This window comes from Hypanus sabinus, chromosome 31 (genome assembly GCF_030144855.1).
Source record: "Hypanus sabinus isolate sHypSab1 chromosome 31, sHypSab1.hap1, whole genome shotgun sequence".
Taxonomy (NCBI): domain Eukaryota; kingdom Metazoa; phylum Chordata; class Chondrichthyes; order Myliobatiformes; family Dasyatidae; genus Hypanus; species Hypanus sabinus.
In genome coordinates, this window is record NC_082736.1 from 13305901 (window position 1) to 13323755 (window position 17855).

Below are 17855 nucleotides of genomic sequence, written 5' to 3' on the forward strand. Positions count from 1 at the left end.
TCACTACACAATACACACCATTCAGACACGCCCACACAGAGACTCGTGGAAAGTTACATATTTATCACAGAATAGTGTTTGATTGACTGGTCCGGACTTGTTGCTCTGGATGTTCTGCTGCAAATGCCTGAAGATTAGTTCAATGTAACCCGTGACATTGACTGTGGTATCAATTAAAATGAAAAACAGATTTAATCAACAAATTCAACTGCTAGAATGAATCTCAAAGACAGTATGCATTGTCACACTGCAAGAGAGATTGGAAGATGCAGTCTGAACCCTACATTCTTACAATGTACCAGAGACTGACAGGTACACAATGAACCCCACACTCTCACACTGTATCAGAGACTGACAGGTATAGAATGAACCCACACTTTCACACTGTACCAGAAACTGACAGGTATAGAATGCAGCCCACACTCGCATACTGTACCAGGGACTGACAGGTACAGAATGAACCACACACTCTCACACTGTACCAAAAACTGTCAGGTGCCGGTAAGCGAAGTGTCGTAACTTAACCCAGTGACCCAAAGGCTCTATCAGCGGCACTTACAATGTCTGTGGAAAGTCTGAGCAGCAGGTGATTTTCATTCAGAGTATCTGCTCTGTGTATCTGTCACAGCAATGACAACGCCTGGAAACATCCATGATAACATCCCTGGTAACATTTTCTCTTGCTCGTCATGTTTTTTTTTTCTGCAAAATAAAGCGTTATATGTCTGCACAGAAAGTGCTCTGCTTCAGTCCTGACTACTTTGCCCTCTACCATCTGAGATCCTACATTCTCTGTAGCAACCATCTTGTTTTAAACGTATTTTTAAATACTTTTGAATTTTCTTAATCTTAGTCATGACATTTCATATTCCATTCTGGTATTTATAATTCCTTTTCTAGGAACATAGAACAGTACAGTCCAACAGTGGAAAAGTTATTTGGCCCATGATATTGTCAGACCCATGATTCCAATTTGTTCAACATGACCTCTTGTTTATCATCCATATCCCTCAATTCTGTTCATGTGCATTTCTACCTAAACACCTCTTAAATTCCACCAGACTATCTGCTTCTATAACTACCTATGGAAATCCATTCCAAGCACTTAACGCTCCCGGTAATTAAAAAAAAGAAGTAACTCCTCTCCATATGGACTTAACATTTCCCCCTCTAACCTTAAAAGCATATCCACAGATCTTTTGGTATTCGAAATTTCTACCGTTGGAATAAGATTCTGACTCTGTACCCTATCCATGTTTCTACAAATTAAAATAACCCTATCAGATCTCACCTCAGTCTCTGAGGTCCTAATAAGATCACAAGTTTGTCCAACCTTTCCTTTGAGCTGCTCAACTCGAATCCATGGGATATTCTACTGAAATATCTGCATCTTTTCCAGAGTGTCCACCCTTGCTGTAATGGCATGGCCAGAACTGTACACGAGACTTCAAGTATTGCCTACTTCAAACTTCATGTAGCTGCAGTGTGACTTCCTTACTCCGGTAACGAATAGTCCAACAAACGAAAGCCAGCATTCAATGCGCTTTATACAGTTGCACAGCCAATTTCAGATGTCTGATGGTCTGCCCAAAACTTCACTCAAAACCTCCCTGGACACTCTCAGCGACATCAAGGCTCAATTGGCCTGAAAACACCATAAAATATAAATCATCAGTTGCAGTGCTGGCAGAATCACATTTGAAATTAGAGGAAGTAATCGAGGTAGTTCTGTGACTGCCTGAAGGACGTTGCCATTTGTTGTCTTGTTCACTGGCACCATTTTCTTCAGGAGGTTGATAGTTTCACAATTTGTAAGGGTGTCAAAAATTCCAGGGAGAAGGCAGGAGAAAGGTGTTCAGGGGGATAATCAATCAGCCGTGATGGCATTGAGGAGCAGACTCAATGTACCAAATGGCCTAATTCTGTGCCTATGTCTTGTACTCTTGTGGAAACAAGGCGTTTGGCCAAATGTTCATGCTGACTGTGTTGCCCAGAGGGAGAGTGAAATTACTGTCAAATGCTGCCCATATGCCCACTTCTGTGATTCAGAAGCTCATTCTAAATTCCAAATATGCACAAATCATTGTGTGAAGAAACTGCCCCTTATTCAATTTTAACTCTCTTGCTTCCCCTATTAATGTTCTGTGCTGTTGATTTCAAACCTCGTCCCTGGGAAAATACTTTTTTTTTAAAATTCTGTCGTTTACTTGCCTGTCCTTACTACATATCTCAGGCAGATGACCCTTCAATCTCCTACATTCCAGGGAATAAAATATTTGTCTAAAGAACCCTTCGTACGATCTCCACCCTCTGGTTCTAGCCAAAATCCGAGTAGATCATTTCTTCACAGTTTCTAGTTTCGTAACATCTTTCCTATAACAGGGTGAAAATGCTGTACACAGTCATCAAATACACACGATAATCTGTAGATGCTGGAAACACAGAGCAACATACATAGCATGCTGGAGGGACTTGCCTGGTCATGTAGCATCCGTGGAGAGGTATGCACGGTTGACGTTCCAGACCAAATCCCTTCACCAGAACTCGTAATGAAGCGGGATAAAACCATAATGAACTGGTTGGAGAGGGGATGGAGTGCAAGGTGGAAGGTGATAGTTGAAGCAAGTGGAATTGAAAGTGAGAAACCGGAAAGTGTTACGTGGACATGATAAACGGAACAAAGAAGAAAAAGCCATGAGCTCCAGATATGCCTGTCTTTTTATTGTCTACATACATCTGTCCAAGATCCAAGACTTCACTTGTATAGAACTCCAACTCTTTCTGTGTCACACTATAGTCCATATTGTTGCTGCTCCATGCACCCAGGCTGTGCTGGTCAATTTCATCAATTTTGCCTTCAGATCCACTTGAATATTTCCAACACCTCTCTCCAATTTCACAATATCTCTATCTCTATCTCGGGAGACAAACAGTCTATGAATACCTTTTATAACGTATTGACTCACAGCTGCCGTGTCTATACCTCGTCCCACCCTGGGTCATGTAAAGATGCCATTCTTTTCTTTGTATCTGCCATATCTCTTCCCAGGATGAGGTTTTCTATTCTGGAGCATCAACTGTGTCCTCCATCTTCAAAGAGCAAGGTTTCGATCCCTCTCTCATTGCTTCTACCCTCACCCTCATACATCCCCTCCATTCTTCAGACATTCCCCCTTGCCCCATCTTCTTGCTGTCAGGGTTACAGTCCCCTCGTCCTTATCAACCATCCATGAGAGTCCATATCCAGTATATCATTCTATGTAAAGTCCACCATTCACAAAGGGATCCTACCAATAAACAGATCCTTCCCCCATCCCATTCTCCGATTTCAGCAGGGATAACTCTCTCCGTGATTCCCGTGTCCATTAATTTCTCCCCACTGATCTCACTGCTGGCACTTCACCTTGTAATCGGGACACATGCTGCACTGCCCCTGCACCATCACTCGGGATCCCGGAATCATTCCAGAAGAAGCAAAGCTTCTCCTACAAGCCTGTTGAGGTCATTAAGTGCATCCGATGCTCACTGTGTCGAAGCCCACAGAATAGTGCTACTTCAACTTCAAATTGCATTGAATTACTCAATTCAACTCTGAGTTATTCCCATGTCTCCCAATTATCATTTTGTCTCAGTATTTGAATATGACGTGCAGGCTGCCTTCACGAGAGTGGATCCAAGGAAAAGATCCGGTCTAGATCAGACCTTGCTGAGAACTGAACATCTGTGCTGGATATCTTCAGCCACTGGATCTGGAAGTGTGTGGAACCCACCTACTTGAAGGAAGTTTCAATCATATCGGTGCCCAGCAGGAGCGTGAAAACCTGTGTAAATGACTATTGCCCGGTGGCGCTTACGTCCACGGTGATTAAGTGTTTTGAGATGCTGTTGAAGCATATCAGCTCTTGTCTGAATGGTGACTTTCATCATCTCCAACTCACCTATCAAAGCAACAGCAAATGCTGTCTCATTGGCTCTTTGCACAACTCTGGAACATCTGGACAGCAAAGATGCAAACATCAGGATGCCCTTTATTGATTACAGCTCAGCATTGAACACTGTCATCCGCTCAAAACTAATCAGTAAACTTCAAGTCATGGGCCTTAATACCCCCCTTGTGCAATTGGATCCTGGATTTCCTCAGTTGCAAACCTCAGTCAGTTCTCATTGGCAAAAACATCTCCTCCACAATCTCTGTCAGCACAGGAGCACCACAAGGAAGTGTGCCTAGACCCCAGCTCTAACCGCTTTACACCTGTGACTGTATGGGTCAGTATAGCTCCAACACCATTTACAAGTTTGCTGTTGTGAGCTGTATCAAAGGAGGTGCTGAATCAGCATATAGGAGTGAGATCGGAATCTTGTCTGAGTGGCATATTAACAAAACCTCTCACTCAATGTCAGTAAGACAAATGAACCGACTGTAGACCTCAGGAGGCAGAAACCGGAGGTACATCAGCCAGTAATCAAAGGATGATCAGAGGTGGATAGGGTCAGTAACTTTAAATTCCTGTGTGTCACTCTCTCAGAGGATCTGTGCTGGACCCATTATATAAATATTACTGTGAAGAGACCACAACAGCACCTCTAATTCCTTCGGACTCTCCCACTTCCCACAGTCAGCACACATCCCACCACACGTTTATAAAACATTATATAACTTTATATGACTTGTCGATATGAAACTATATGAGGTAACTACACCTTTCCTCACACCCTATCACATCCACTGTTGAACTTGAATGCACGCGAGGTCATCAGTCGCCTAAACGCAGTGATACCCTCGCGCCAGGTGTCACTAGATGGTCTCGGGTAAGCGGCCGCCGTTGCTACTGGCCTGGAGCACGTACAGATGGGCGCTGCCTATAAACCTGTTTAGCAAACCAAATGTTCGTGCGGAACCCAGTGCTAAAATATTCGCAACGACATAATTCGGACTCAGGGTTTCGTAAGTAGCAGAGCAGCTACCTCGCTGCGATCTACTGAAAGTCATCACACAAGCCAAACTTTTGCCGGCCGATAAATCTACCTACCTGCCTACAAAGGAGGCGGGCGTGCGCCCTGTCGCACTTCTCACTTGTTCGGTCGCTCTCTCCGGCCTGAGACCGCCACGACCCCGGTACGGGGACCTCCGGTCCTAACCTAGTCTTGTCACTGGTGTGTTGCAATGATTTTATACGTTCGTGCGAGGAAAATACGCGCTGTGTGTTTAATATGAAATTCGTTAGTTAAACCCTTTTAGAAACGATATTGAGTATATTAGCCATTTATAAGTGACATAATTGACTTATCACCTATATTCCGGCCGATATTAACACCAACACCGCCCCCCTCGTCCTGTCCTCAAGGATATTGTCAATATTAAACCGGTCCGTGGTGCAAACAATTTTGGTGACCCCTGCTTTAACGATTTAGTCACTGCCTTCAAGGGTTGTCCAAATGAAGGGCTTCCATCAGCGTGTGGTTTGAAAGGACAATTATAATCAGAGCTGTTTATCCATGGGACAGAATCCCCTTAGTCGGTTTTTATTGGTATAATTCCGGTCTGTTGGGGATGGCAACATTAATTTACCAGAACATGACCTGCAGCAGAGAGCTTATCGATTAACTTTGAACTACGGGAGATGCCTCACTACTCAAATCGTTTGCAACTTCGTTGAGCGATGGTGGTATAGTGGTGAGCATAGCTGCCTTCCAAGCAGTTGACCCGGGTTCGATTCCCGGCCATCGCAGGTTGTACAGTTTTAGACTACATAACAAATAAACCTCTTACATAGACACGGTCTACGCAGAACTCCAAGGGCCGAATAATCGACTCACGCTAATTCACGTTATGAATGCAAATTGATTCATTAATTATCATTCAGTGTGTCGTGGATCAGAGATGGAACTAACGTCCTCAAAAAGAGTCTTCCGTTAATTCCAGTTCTGACTCTATTCGAGATTCTACAAGGTTGGACACTTCACACAGGAAGGATTGACATGATTTGTAAAACATTGCCCTGATGTTGCCTGATTAAAGTGTTTGAGCTTCTTTACCTTCATTGGAATTTCAGAGCCTGAGAGAAAACTGGACCGAATTATGAATTACGAATTATGAACCAGCCCCCTCCTTTTTGAGAATCGCCAGGTCGCTATTAATTCGGGTCTTGGACCCAGGAAATGAGAGAGAATCCTCAGCGGGACAAAGCAACGGAATTGGCCATTGTTTCGTGGAGACACCTTTGTGAATTACGATCCTATACTATGCGCCAGCTCTCAGGTCAACGTGGGCTGGGCTACGTGCACACCCTCAGGCAATGTGAGCTGGGGGATTGCATCACCCCACCCTGATTGACATCTAAAACCCTGCAAGTCCAGATAAAAGGTAGGATGCAGGGGGCAGTCTCTCAGCGACGCAAGAGAAGGAGACACCATCGCTCATCGCTCATCACTCCCGTGATAACGGGAAGCTACTCGGAAGCCACGTGTTGTCCGTTTCCACTGGCCTGGGAAACGAGTGGCTGATAACACCGAAAAGGACATCGAACTGACAACGGAGAACCCACGTTCCCGTTTGCATCCAAAAAGACTGGCAAGTTTCTTTTCTCACCAGAAATCTCTCCCTCGCTCCAACACGTGAAACCCAGCGGTTCCCAAAAGGCAAAAAGCCTGCTGACTTCTGAGTGGCTGTTATATTTCCATCGGACTCAGTATTAACCCCTAGACAAACGATAGAACTATTTCTTATTGATGATTATTACTATACCCGCGCTTTAGATTGAGTATTGACGACGTATATTATCTGAATGTTTGCATTAACCTTTCTTTTGTGTCCCTTTATGAATAAAGACTTTTAAAAATATTACCATCAGACTTCAGCGGACCTCTCTATCTTTGCTGGTAAGCGATCCACTTACGGGATACGTAACAGTAGAAAATTATGAGAGACATAGATTGGGCAGATAGTCAGAATTGGTTTCCATGTTAGGGAATTAATATACTGGCGGGAATGAATTTATGGTCGGAGTGGGAGAGAGTTTAAAGAAGATGTGAGGCTCAAGTTTTTAGACAGATTGGGGTGGGTGCTTGGAACGGGCTGCGAGGTTCAAAGACGGAAGGGTGCAGGATGTTTTTAGATAGACACATGAATATGTTAGTGTGGAGCGACATGGACAGAGGGACAAAGAGAAAATCGCAGATGATGTAATTACAAGCAACGCAGAAAATGCTGGAGGAACTCAGCAAGCCAGGCAGCACCTGTGGGGGAAGAAGTCGACGTTTCGGAAGTGCTCAGTACCATGGAATACTCCAATGTAAGATGAATTCACTAACCTACCTGGTACCGTTTAGAGTGGAATAGCCATTGACTTGGTTTAGTCCTGCAAACGCTAATGTTCCACAATGTAGAGAACGTGATATTACTGAAATTAACTTCTGGAGCTTAGGTAGCACACTCAAAAAATTGGTTGCAGACTACTCTAAATCATATGGTGACTACAATCATTAGGTTTACTTCATGTTAGCACATACTGGTTTTCAGCAAAATTGATATCTACACCTCATTCAGTTGAATGCTCTACTTTCTATTCAATGCTTTTTGTGATAAGGTTGTTTACATAACTACTCAGAGTGATATGGAACCGTTTAGATATTGCATGTAGATTGCTCAGTGCCATGGAATACACCAATGCAAGCTGAATTCAGTAACCTACCAGGTACCATTTACAGTGGAACAGACATTGAGTTGGGTTAGTCCTGCAATCTCTAATGATCTACTGAGTAGAAAACGTGATGTTACTGAAAGTAACTTCTGGAGTTTAGGTAGCACACTCATAAAATTGTTTGCAGACTAAATCATATGGTGAGTAAAATAATTAGGTTTACTTCATCTTAGCACATAGTAGTTTTCAGCAGAATTGAACTGTACTCTCCATTGAGTTGAATGCTTTATTTTCTATTCAATGTATTTTCTAATAAGGTTGTGTACATAACTACTCGGGCTGATTTGGAACTCTATACGTATTGCATGTAGAGTGCTCAATGCCATGGAATACTGCAATGCAAGCTGAATTCAATAATCTACCTGTTACCATTTACAGTGGAACAGACATTGAGCTGGTTTAGTCCTGCAATCTTTATTGATCCACTGTGTAGAAAAGGTGATGTTACTGAAAGTAACTTCTGGAGCATAGGTAGCATACTCATAAAATTGGTTGCAGACTACTCTAAATCATATGGTGAGTATAATAATTAGGTTTACTTCATGATAGCACAGAGTAGTTTTCAGCAGAATTGAACTGTACACTCCATTCAGTTGAATGCTTTACTTCCTATTCAATGCATTTCGTGATAGGTTTGTGTACATAACTACTCAGGGTCATTTGGAACTGTATACATATTGCATGTAGAGTGCTCAGTACCACGGAATACTCCAATGCAAGATGAATTCACTAACCTACCTGGTACCGTTTAGAGTGGAACAGCCATTGACTTGGTTTTGTGCTGCAAACGCTAATGTTCCACAGTGTCGAGAACGTGATATTACTGAAATTAACTTCTGGAGTTTAGGTAGCACACTCAAACAATTGGTTGCAGACTACTCTAAATCATATGGTGACTACAATCATTAAGTTTACTTCATGTTAGCACATACAAGTTTTCAGCAAAATTGAACAGTACACTCCATTGAGTTGAATGTTTTACTTTCTATTCAATGCATTTTCTGGTAAGGTTGAGTACATAACTACTCAGAGTGATTTGTAATAGTTTAGATATTGCATGTAGACTGCTAAGTGCCATGGAATACTCCAATGCAAGCCGATTTCCGTAACCTACCTGGTAGCATTTACAGTGGAATAACCATTGACTTGCTTTGGTTCTGCAAGCGCTACTGTTCCACAGTGTAGAAAACGTGATGTTACTGAACGTAACTTCTGGAGCTTAGATAGCACACGCATAAAGTTGGTTCCAGAGTGCTCTAAGTCATATGGTGCGTATAATAATATGGTTTACTTCATGTTAGCACGTACTATTTTTCAGAAAAAGTGATCCGTACACTCCTTTGAGTTGCAAGCTTTACTATGTATTCAATGTACTTTGTTGTAAGGTTGTGTACATAACTACTCAAAGTGATTTGGAACTGTATAGATATTGCATGTAGAGTGCACAGTGCCATGGAATACTCCAATGCAATCAGAATTCAGTACCCAACCAGGTACCATTTACAGTGGAACTGCCGTTGACTTCGTTTAGTCCTGCAATCTCTAATGATCCACTGTGTAGAACCCGTGATGTTACTGAACGTAACTTTTGGAGCTTATGTAGAACACGCATAAAATTGGTTCCAGAGTACTCTAAATCATAAGGGGAGTATAATAATAAAGTTTACATCATGTTAGCACGTAGTAGTTTTCAGCAAAATTGAACTGTACACTCCATTGAGTTGAATGATTTACTTCCTATTCAAAGCATTTTGTGATAAGGTTCTGTACATAACTACACAGGGAGATTTGGAACTGTATAGATATTGCATGCAGACTGCTCAGTGCCATGGCATACTCCAATGCCATCTGAATTCAGTAGCCTACCTGGCTGCATTTACAATGGAACAGCCATTGACTTGGTTTGGTTTTGCAAACGCTAATGTTCCACAGTGTAGAGAACGTGATGTTACTGAAAGAAACTTCTGGAGCTTAGGTAGCACACGCATAAAATAGGTTGCAGTCTACTCTAAATCATATGGTGAGTATAATAATGAAGTTTACATCATGTTAGCACATACTAGTTTACAGCAAAATTGAACTGTACACTCCATTGAGTTGAAAGCTTTACTTTCTATACAATGCATTTTGTGATAATGTTGAGTGCATAACTACTCAGGGTGATTTGGAACTGTATAGATATTGCATGTAGAGTGCACTGTGCCATGGAATACAATGCAATCTGAATTCAGTAACCTACCTGGTAGCATTTACAGTGGAACAGCCATTGACTAGGTTTGGTTATGCAAACGCTAATGTTCCACAGTGTAGAGAACGTGAAGTTACTGAAAGTAACTTCTGGAGCTTAGGTATCACACTCAGAAAATTGGTGGCAGACTACTCTAAATCATATGCTGAGTACAATAATATGGTTGACTTCATGTTAGCACATACCAGTTTTCAGCAAATTGAACAGTACACTCCATTGAGTTGAAAGCATTATTTTCTGTTCAATGCATTTTGTGTTAATGTTGTGTTCATAACTACGCAGTGTGATTTGGAACTGTACAGATATTGCATGTAGACATCTCTTTGCCATGGAATACTCCAATGCAAGCCGAATTCTGAAACATTCCTGGTACCATTTACAGTGGAACTGCCATTGACTTGGTTTAGTCCTGCAACCTCTAATGATCCACTGTGTAGAAAACGTGATGTTACTGAAAGTAACTTCTGCAGCTTAGGTAGCACAGTCATAAAATTGGTTGCAGCCTACTCTAAATCATATGGGTAGTATAATAATAATGTTTACATCATGGTAGCACATACTAGATTTCGGCAAAATGTACTGTACACTCCTTTGTGTTGAATGCTTTACTTTTTATTCAATGCATTTTGTGATAAGGTTGTGTACATAACTACTTGGGGTGATTTGGAACTGTGTATATAATGGATGTTGAGTGCTCAGTGCCACGGAATACTCCAATGCAAGCTGCATTTAGTAAACTACCTGGTACCTTTTACAGTGGAACAGCCATTGACTTGGTTTAGTCCTGCAATATCTAAAGATCCATTGTGTAGAAACCGTGATGTTACTGAAAGTAACTTCTGGAGCTTAGGTAGTACACGCATAAAATTGGTTCCCGAGTACTCTAAATCATATGGTGAGTCTAATACTAACGTTTACATCATGTCAGCAGATATTAGTTTTCAGCAAAATTGAACTGTACACTGCATTGAGTTGAATGCTTTTCTTTCTATTCAATGCATTTTGTGATAAAGATGTGTACATAACTACTCAGGGTGATTGGGAACTGTATAGATATTACATGTGGACTGCTCAGTGCCATAGAATACTCAAATGCAAGCTGAATCCTGTATACTACCAGGTACCATTTACAGTTGGGCTGTCATTGACTTGGTTTAGTCCTGCAATCTCTAATGATCCACTGTGTAGAAATCGTGATGTTACTGGAAGTAACTTCTGGAGCTTAGGTAGCACACGCATAAAATTAGTTCTAGAGTACTCTAAATCATATGGTGAGTATAATAATAACGTTTACATCATGTTAGCCCATAAAAGTTTTCAGCAAAATTGAATAGTACACTCCATTGAGTTGAATGCTTTATTTTCTATTCAATGAATTTTCTGGTAAGGTTGCGTGCATAACTACTCAGAGTGATTCGTAATTGTATAGATATAGCATGTAGAGTGCTCAGTTCCATGGAATACTCCAATGCAAGCTGAGTTCAGTATCCTACCTGGTAGCATTTACAGTGGAACAGCCATTGACTTGGTTTGGTTCTGCAATCGCTTCTGTTACACAGTGTAGAGTACGTGATGTTATTGAAAGTAACTTCTGGAGCTTAGGTAGAACTCTCAGAAAATTGGGTGCAGACTACTCTAAATCATGTGGTGAGTATAATAATATGCTTTCCTTCATGTTATTACATACTATGTTTCATCAAAAGTGATCTGTACACTCCTTTGAGTTGAAAGCTTTACTATGTATTCAATGTATTTTGTTGTAATGTTGTGTACATAACTACACAGGGTGATTTGGAACTGTATATATAATGAATGTCGAGTGCTCAGTGCCATGAAATACTTCAATGCCAGCTGAATTCACTAACCTACCTGGTACCATTTACAGTGGAGCTGTCATTGACTTGGTTTAGTCCTGCAATCTCTAATGATCCACTGTGTAGAAATCGTGATGTTACTGGAAGTAACTTCTGGAGCTTAGGTAGCACACGCAGAAAATTGGTTCCAGAGTACTCTAAATCATATGGTGAGTATAATAATATGCTTTCCTTCATGTTAGTACATACTATGTTTCAGCAAAAGTGATCTGTACACTCCTCTGAGTTGAAAGCTTTACTATGTATTCAATGTATTTTGTTGTAATGTTGTGTACATAACTACACAAGGTGATTTGGAACTGTATAAATAATGCATGTAGAGAGCTCAGTGCCATGGAATACTTCAATGCAAGCTGAATTCACTAACCTACCTGGTAGCATTTACAGTGGAACAGCCATTGACTTGGTTTGGTTCTGCCAACGCTAATGTTCCACAGTGTATAGAACGTGACGTTACTGAAATTAATTTCTGGAGCTTAGGTAGCACACGCATAAAATTGGTTCCAGTTTACTCTAAATCATATGGTGAGTATAATAATAAGGTTTACATCATGTTAGCACATACTAGTTTTCAGCAAAATTGAACCGTACACTCCATTGTGTTGAATGCTTTACTTTCTATTCAAAGCATTTTGTGATATGTTTGTGTACATAACTACTCAGTGTGATTTGGAACTGTATAGATATTGCATGTGGACTGCTCAGTGCCATAGAATACTTCAATGCCAGCTGAATTCACTAACCTACCTGGTACCATTTACAGTGGAGCTGTCATTGACTTGGTTTAGTCCTGCAATCTCTAATGATCCACTGTGTAGAAATCGTGATGTTACTGGAAGCAACTTCTGGAACTTAGGTAGCACACGCATAAAATTGTTTCCAGAGTAGTCTGAACCATATGGTGAGTGTAGTAATAACGTTTACATCATGTTAGCACATACTAGTTTTCAGCAAAATTGAACTGTACACTCCATTGAGTTGAATGCTTTACTTTCTATTCAAAGCATTTTGTGATATGTTTGTGTACATAACTACTCAGTGTGATTTGGAACTGTATAGATATTGAATGTGGACTGCTCAGTGCCATAGAATACTCAAATGCAAGCCGAATCCTGTATCCTACCTGGTACCATTTACAGTGGAGCTGCCATTGACTTGGTTTAGTCCTGCAATCTCTAATGATCCACTGTGTAGAAATCGTGATGTTACTGGAAGTAACTTCTGGAGCTTAGGTAGCACTCGCATAAAATTAGTTCTAGAGTACTCTAAATCATATGGTGAGTATAATAATAACGTTTACATCATGTTACCACATACTAGTTTTCAGCAACATTGAACTGTACACTCCATTGAGCTGAATGCTTTACTTTCTATTCAAATCATTTTGTGATACGTTTGTGTACATAACTACTCAGGTTGATTTGGAACAGAATATATATTGCATGTAGACTGCTCAGTGCCACGGAATACTCCAATGCAAGCTGAATTCAGTAACCTACCAGGTACCATTTGCAGTGGAACAGACATTGACTTGGTTTAGTCCTGCAATCGCTACTGTTACACAATGTAGAGAACGTGATGTTATTGAAAGTAACTTCTGGAGCTTAGGTAGAACTCTCAGAAAATTGGGTGCAGACTACTCTAAATCATGTGGTGAGTATAATAATATGCTTTCCTTCATGTTACTACATACTATGTTTCATCAAATGTGATCTGTACACTCCTTTGAGTTGAAAGCCTTTACTATGTATTCAATGTATTTTGTTGTAATGTTGTGTACATAACTACACAGGGTGATTTGGAACTGTATATATAATGCATGTAGAGTGCTCAGTGCCATGGAATACTTCAATGCCAGCTGAATTCACTAACCTACCTGGTACCATTTACAGTGGAGCTGTCATTGACTTGGTTTAGTCCTGCAATCTCTAATGATCCACTGTGTAGAAATCGTGATGTTACTGGAAGTAACTTCTGGAGCTTAGGTAGCACACGCATAAAATTGTTTCCAGAGTAGTCTGAACCATATGGTGAGTGTAATAATAACGTTTACATCATGTTAGCCCATACTAGTTTTCAGCAAAATTGAACTGTACACTCCATTGAGTTGAATGCTTTACTTTCTATTCAAAGCATTTTGTGATATGTTTGTGTACATAACTACTCAGTGTGATTTGGAACTGTATAGATATTGCATGTGGACTGCTCAGTGCCATAGAATACTCAAATGCAAGCCGAATCCTGTATCCTACCTGGTACCATTTACAGTGGAGCTGCCATTGACTTGGTTTAGTCCTGCAATCTCTAATGATCCACTGTGTAGAAATCGTGATGTTACTGGAAGTAACTTCTGGAGCTTAGGTAGCACTCGCATAAAATTAGTTCTACAGTACTCTAAATCATATGGTGAGTATAATAATAACGTTTACATCATGGTAGCACATACTAGTTTCCAGCAACATTGAACTGTACACTCCATTGAGCTGAATGCTTTACTTTCTATTCAATGCATTTTCTGGTAAGTTTGAATACATAACTACTCAGAGTGATTTGTAATAGTTTAGATATTGCATGTAGAGTGCTCAGGTCAACGGAATACTTAAATGCAAGCTGAATTCCGTAACCTACCTGGTACCATTTACAGTGGAACTGTCATTGACTTGGTTTAGTCCTGCAATCTCTAATGATCCACTGTGTAGAAATCGTGATGTTACTGGAAGTAACTTCTGGAGCTTAGGTAGCACTCGCATAAAATTAGTTCGACAGTACTCTAAATCATATGGTGAGTATAATAATAACGTTTACATCATGTTAGCACATACTAGTTTCCAGCAACATTGAACTGTACACTCCATTGAGCTGAATGCTTTACTTTCTATTCAATGCATTTTCTGGTAAGTTTGAGTACATAACTACTCAGAGTGATTTGTAATAGTTTAGATATTGCATGTAGAGTGCTCAGTTCAACGGAATACTTAAATGCAAGCTGAATTCCGTAACCTACCTGGTAGCATTTACAGTGGAACAGCCATTGACTTGGTTTGGTTCTGCAAACGCTACTGTTCCACTGTGTAGAGATCGTGATGTTATTGAAAGTAACTTCTGGAGCTTAGGTAGAACTCTCAGAAAATTGGGTGCAGACTACTCTAAATCATATGGTGAGAATAATAATGTTTTACTTCATGTTAGCACGTACTATTTTTCAGCAAACGTGATCTGTACACTCCTTTGAGTTGAAAGCTTTACTATGTATTCAATGTATTTTGTTGTAAGGTAGTGCACATAACCACTCAGGGTGATTTGGAACTGTATACATAGTGCATGTAGAGTGCTCAGTGCCATGCAATAGTCCAATGCAAGCTGAATTCAGTAACCTACCTACAGTGGAACATCCATTGACTTGGTTTTGTACTGCAATCTCTAATGATCCACCGTGTAGAAAACGTGATGTTACTGAAAGAAACTTCTGCAGCTGAGGTAGCTAAGTCATAAAATTGGTTGCAGCCTACACTAAATCATATGGGGAGTATAATAATAAAGTTTACATCATGGTAGCACATACTAGTTTTCAGCAAAATGAACTGTACACTCCTTTGAGTTGAATGCTTTACTTTCTATTCAAAGCATTTTGTGATAAGGTTGTGTACATAACTACTCAGGGTGATTTGGAACTGTATGGATATTGCATGTAGACTGCTCAGTGCCATGGAATACAATGCAAGCTCAATTCGTTAACCTACCTGTTACCATTTACAGTGGACTGCCATTGACTTGGCTTGGTTTTGCAAACGCTATTATTCCACACCGTATAGAACGTAATTTCTGTAGCTTAGGTAGCACACTTAGAAAATTGGTGGCACACTACTCTAAATCATATGCTGAGTATAATAATATGGTTGACATTCCTGTTAGCTCATACTAGCTTTCAATAAAATTGAACAGTACACTCCATTGAGTTGAAAGCATTATTTTCTGTTCAAAGCATTTTGTGTTAATGTTGTGTACATAACTACTCAGGGTGATTTGGAACTGTATAGCTATTGCATGTTGACTGCTCAGTGCCATGGAATACAATGCAAGCTGAATTCAGTAACATACCTGGCACCATTTACAGTGCAACTGCCAATGACTTGGTTTAGTCCTGGAATCTCTAATGATCCACTGTGTAGAAGACGTGATGTTACTGAAAGTAACCTATGGAGCTTAGGTAGAACACTCAGAAAATTGGTTGCAGAGTACTATAAATCATATGGTGAGTAAAATAATAATGTTTATATCATGTTAGCACATACAAGCCTTCAGCAAAATTGAACAGTACACTCCATTGAGTTTGAATGCTTTACTTTCTATTCAATGCATTTTCTGGTAAGGTTGTGTACATAACTACTCAGTGTGATTTGTATTAGTATAAATATTGCATGTAGAGTGCTCATTTCCATGGAATACTTCAATGCAAGCTGAATTCAGAAACCTACCTGGTAGCATTTAGAGTGGAACTGCGATTGACTTGGTTTGGTTCTGCAAACGCTTCTGTTCCACAGTGTAGAGAACGTGATGTTATTGAAAGTAAGTTTTGGAGCTTAGGTAGAACTTTCAGAAAATTGTGTGCAGACTACTCTAAATCATATGGTGAGTATAATAATATGGTTTACTTCATGTTATCACATACTATTTTTCAGCAAAAGGGATCTGTACATTCCTTTGAGTTGAAAGCTTTACTATGTATTCAATGTATTTTGTTGTAATGTTGTGTACATAACTACTCAGGGTGATTTGGAACTGTGCATATAATGGATGTAGAATGCACAGTGACATGGAATACTCCAATACAAGCTGCGTTTAGTAACCTACATGGTACCATTTACAGTGGAACAGCCATTCACTTGGTTTAGTCCTGCAATATCTAAAGACCCACTGTGTAGAAACCGTGATGTTACTGAGAGTTACTTCTGCAGCTTAGGCAGCACACGCATAAAATTGGTTCCAGAGTACTCTAAATCATATGGTGAGTATAATAATAACGTTTACATCCTGTTAGCACATACTAGTTTTCAGCAAAATTGAACTGTACACTCCATTGAGTTGAATGCTTTCCTTTCTATTCAAAGCATTTTGTGATAAGTTTGTGTACATAACTACTCAGGGTGATTTGGAACTGTATATATAATGCATGTAGAGTGCTCAGTGCCATGGAATGCACCGATGCAATCTGAATTCTGTAACCAACCTGGTACCATTTCAGTGGAACAGCCTGTGACTTGGTTTAGTACTGCAATCTCTAATGATCCACTGTGTAGAAAACGTGATGTTACTGAAAGTATCTTCTGGAGCTTAGATAGCACACGCATATAGTTGCTTCCAGAATACTCCAAATGATATGGTGAGTATAATAATAAAGTTTACATCATGTTAGCACATATTAGTTTTCAGCAAAATTGAACTGTACTCTCCATTGCGTTGAATGCTTTACTTTCTATTCAAAGCATTTTGTGATAAGGTTGTGTACATAACTACTCAGGGTGATTTGGAACTGTGCATATAATGGATGTAGAATGCACAGTGACATGGAATACTCCAATACAAGCTGCGTTTAGTAACCTACATGGTACCATTTACAGTGGAACAGCCATTCACTTGGTTTAGTCCTGCAATATCTAAAGACCCACTGTGTAGAAACCGTGATGTTACTGAGAGTTACTTCTGCAGCTTAGGCAGCACACGCATAAAATTGGTTCCAGAGTACTCTAAATCATATGGTGAGTATAATAATAACGTTTACATCCTGTTAGCACATACTAGTTTTCAGCAAAATTGAACTGTACACTCCATTGAGTTGAATGCTTTCCTTTCTATTCAAAGCATTTTGTGATAAGTTTGTGTACATAACTACTCAGGGTGATTTGGAACTGTATATATAATGCATGTAGAGTGCTCAGTGCCATGGAATGCACCGATGCAATCTGAATTCTGTAACCAACCTGGTACCATTTCAGTGGAACAGCCTGTGACTTGGTTTAGTACTGCAATCTCTAA

General features: G+C 40.2%; 1 non-coding gene across 1 annotated transcript; it reads left to right on the forward strand.

Annotated features, from left to right (window-relative positions):
- Positions 1-5657: 5657 nt before the first annotated feature.
- Positions 5658-5729, forward strand: trnag-ucc (transfer RNA glycine (anticodon UCC)). The gene has a single exon. It is a non-coding gene; the product is annotated as a tRNA-Gly (tRNA).
- The last annotated feature ends 12126 nt before the right edge of the window (positions 5730-17855 follow it).